The following is a 4,438-nucleotide window of genomic DNA, read 5'->3' as shown; positions in this document are numbered from 1 at the left end:
CTCTCAAGCTCAAGCAATCCTCCTGCCTCAGCCACACAAGTAGCTGGAACTAAAAGCATGTGCCACCAAGCATGGTTAATTTTTTTTTTTTTTGTAGAGACAGGGTTTTGCTATGTTGCCCAGCCTGGTCTCGAACTCCTGAGCTCAAGCGATCTGCCTCAGTTTCCCAAAGTGCTGGGATTACAGGCATAAGCCACCATGCCACCACACCCAGTCTATCCCTTACTTTTGAGCGCAGTACTTATTTCATTTACATTTACTATAATACTGATTGTAATATAAATGGTATAATTATTATTTTGGAGAGAAAAACATGCAAAATTGTCTTCCCAACAGACAAGACAGCATCAGCAGGTACAACTACAGGGGATTCTCCATAGATCGTACATTCACAAAGCATCATTAGTTCAACAGTGGAAAAACCACTACTGTGTTCTCTGTAACATGTCCACTTAACAGCATAAAGAAGTATTATTATTGTGTTCACTTACAATTCCAGAAGGAAAGGCACAACTGGACAAAAAACATTTTGTATCCTAAAGTCAGGTGCAGTAACTAAGATACAAAACTTTGGGTAACAGTTTTGATGCACATTTCAATAAGGGCTTTCTACTTAGAGGGGAATGATTTCTCCACTCACAAGTTAGGTTTAATTGTTAGAGCAACACTTCATTGTTTGCTCAGTATTATTACATATACAAAAGGTGATTTAAAAAAAGGAATCACGAAAACATCTTACATGTCCAGCTGTTCCCACCAATACATCAACTCTTATGAAGCAGGAGAATAGGGTCTGGAGGCAGGGAACCCAAGGCCGGTTCATGCTGACTTCCTAGAACTAAATTGAAAGGGAAGCCCCAACTTTCCACACCTAAATAACAAAAGGACCGGAGACTATTCCCTTTGCAAACCTCCACCTTTTCTGCCCAGCAGATGGGAATTTGAAAGTACCTCTGATTGGTTGCAAAAACCAATCACAGGTTTACATAAGAGTGTAATTTTGTAACTTCAAAATTGGTTGCGGACAGCAACAAATCAGAGTGATTGCGGGCCACCACTTCATTTACATGAGGTGAACACCAAGTGGCCAATGGGAAACCTCTAGGGTGTATTTGGATCCAAGAAGATTCTGTATCTGGGCCCTTGAGCCGCTGCTCATGCCTGCTCCCACACTGTGGAGTATACTTTCATTTTTAATAAATCTGCTTTCGTTGCTTCATTCTTTCCTTGCTTTTTCTGTTTTGTCCAATACAACAAGAACCTGGACACCCTCCACTAATAACACTTAGGTTTAAGGCAGAGGCCAGGCATGGTGGCTTACACCTGTAAACCCAGCATTTTGGGAGGACAAGGCCAGTGGATCACCTGAGGTCAGGAGTTCGAAACCAGCCTGGCCAACATAGTGAAACCCCATCTCTACCAAAAATACAAAAAATTAGCCAGGCGTGGTGGCACATGCCTGTAGTCCCAGCTACTTGGGAGGCTGAGGCAGGAGAATCCCTTGAACCTGGGAGGCGGAGGTTGCAGTGAGCTGAGATCGCACCACTATACTCCAGCCTGGGTAACAGAGTGAGACTCTGTCTCAAAAACAAACAAACAAACAGGGCCTGGGAATACGTCAGTGGTCATAAAATAGGAAAAGAGAGACTATGGCTACAAAAAAAGTGAAGTATTTAAATTAAAGCTTTCATACCCAGGATTTGCCTGTTCCAACTTTGTAGCCTTCATGCAATACTCAGAGCAAAAAATCTGCATAATTACTTGGCATAAGTTGCACCAACTATATTTTTTCAAAATTAGTATGTGACCCTCTGAAAGGAAACACTCCTTCCCATGAATTTCTCCTCTGGAATGAAAATCCAGATCTTCAACAGAGTAGGCACTGGTGAACTAAATTAAGTCACCTGAGATTCCTTGCTCTGTGGCCCACCTCTTCTGGTGTTCAGGAAGGCAAAGGGAAGTGTGTGGAATACATTCAAACTCTTGTGGCTGCAACTGAACTGTATTTAAATATCAAACATTGACTCCCTAACAACTAAAATAAGTCCATTTGAGGACATCCTATTTAAAGTTCTAAAGTTAAAGGAGGCCAAACACAGTGGCTCATGCCTGTAATCCAGCACTTTGGGAGGCTGAGGTGGGCAGATCACTTGAGCCCAGGAGTTTGAGACCAGCCTGGCCAACATGGCGAAACTGAAACCCCGTCTCTACTAAAAATACAAAAATTAGCTGGGTGTGGTGGTGGGTACCTGTAATCCCAGCTACTTGGGAGGCTGAGGCAGGAGAATCCCTTGAACCCCAGAGGTGGAGGTCGCAGCAAACTGAGATTGCACCATTGCACTCCAGCCTCCTGGGTGACAGCGAGACTCCATCTAGAAAACAAAAAAGTTGGAGGAATTTGTAATTCTACAATCTTTTTTTTTTTTTTTTGCTTTATTTTTGAAAGTACTTTAAAAAAACAAAACAAAACAAAAGATGGGTACAGGGTTGGGAGACATACAAAACAGGTCCCTAAATAGATTATGACCTTGTCCATTTACTTGCAGACAGTTACCATGGAAGTATACAGTACTCCTCCCCACCCCATTAAGCTAAGTAGTTGTCTTTCCCACTGTGGTTCAATAAGTTCAAACTGTTCCACCCTGAAATAGGCGACAGTCTTGGGAAATAGTTACTGTAAGTTGTACAGAATTTCTTTGTATATAGTTTGTTGGAAGTAACAAAGCTACTTTCAAGACTTGCTTCTTTCCAAAATTAGAAAATAATTATAGTCTGTATTTGCTTTGGTATAGATATTTTCTTTTTTTGATTTTTAATTTTTTGTTTTTATGTTTTGCAAAGCAGCATAACAATTGTGATTGTAGAACTGCCTGACGTTGCCGTCTGTAAACATCATGTGCATTTCAGTAAGAATAAGGAAAACGGGAGGAGGAGATGTTTTTTTTTTTTTAAAAAAAAAAACAAAAAACAAGTAATCCCATTAAAAAGTGGGCAAAGGACATAAATAGGCATTTCTCAAAAGAAGACAAATAGCCAACTGACATATGAAAAAATGCTCAACATTGCTAATCATCAGAGATGTGTAAATTAAAACCACAATGAGAAACCATCTTACACTAGTCAGGATGGCTACTATTAAAAAGAGAAAAACTAATTGATATTAGTGAGGATGGGGAGAAAAGGGAATGAACTCTTATACACTGTTGGTGGGAATGTAAATTAGTGCAACCTCTATGGAAAACTATGGAGATTTCTCAAATAACTAAAAATTCAACTACTTTCCATCCAGCAATCCCACTATCGGGTATCTACCCAAAGAAAAATAAATCAATATATCAAAAAGACACCTGCAATAGTATGTTTATCACAGCACTATTCACAATAGCAAAGGTAAGGAATCAACCTAAGTTTCCATCAACGGAAGATTAGATAAAGAAACTGTGGTATGTCTACATAATGGAATACTATACAGTCATAAAAAGAATGCAATTATGTCTTTTGCAGCAACATGGATGGAACTGGAGGCCATTGACTTTGGTGAAACAAGCCAGGCACAGAAAGACAAATATCACATGTTCTGACTTTTAATGGGAGCTAAATAAAGTGTACACATGGAGGTAGTGTGTGGAATGTTAGATAACAGAGACTTGGAAGGGTAAGGCAAGGGGTGGATAATGAGTGATTGCTTAAGGGGTACAATGTAGGTTATTTGGGTGATCAATACCCTAAAAGCCCTGACTTCACCACTACACAGTCTATGCAAGTAACAAAATTACACTTGTACCCCATAAATTTATACAAATAAAAAATAATACAAGAATAAAAATCACAGTCTAGACTAGGGGTGTCCAAACTTTTGGCTTCCCTGGGCCACCTTGGAAGAAGAATTGTCTTGGGCCACACATAAAATACACGAACACTAACAATAGCCGATAAGCTGAAAAAAAAAAAATCACAAAAAATCTCAGAATTTTTTTTTTTTTTTTTGAGACGGAGTCTCGCTCTGTCGCCCAGCCTGGAGTGCAGTGGCCAGATCTCGGCTCACTGCAAGCTCCGCCTCCCGGGTTTACGCCATTCTCCTGCCTCAGCCTCCCGAGTAGCTGGGACTACAGACGCTCGCCACCTCGCCCGGCTATTTTTTTTGTATTTTTTTACTAGAGACGGGGTTTCACCGGGTTAGCCAGGATGGTCTCGATCTCCTGACCTCGTGATCCGCCCGTCTCGGCCTCCCAAAGTGCTGGGATTACAGGCTTGAGCCACCGCGCCCGGCCAAAAATCTCAGAATGTTTTAAGAAACTTAACGAATTTGTAATTTGTGTTGGGCCACATTCAAAGCCGCCCTGGGCTGCATGTGGCCTGCATGCTGAGGGTTGAACAAGCTTGGTCTAGACATTTCACTCTGTCTACATTTCTTCTTCCAGGCAAGTTCCCCTTTAGC

This window comes from Macaca thibetana, chromosome X, assembly GCF_024542745.1.
Source record: "Macaca thibetana thibetana isolate TM-01 chromosome X, ASM2454274v1, whole genome shotgun sequence".
Classification (NCBI taxonomy): domain Eukaryota; kingdom Metazoa; phylum Chordata; class Mammalia; order Primates; family Cercopithecidae; genus Macaca; species Macaca thibetana.
Note: the sequence above shows the minus strand (reverse complement) of the source record.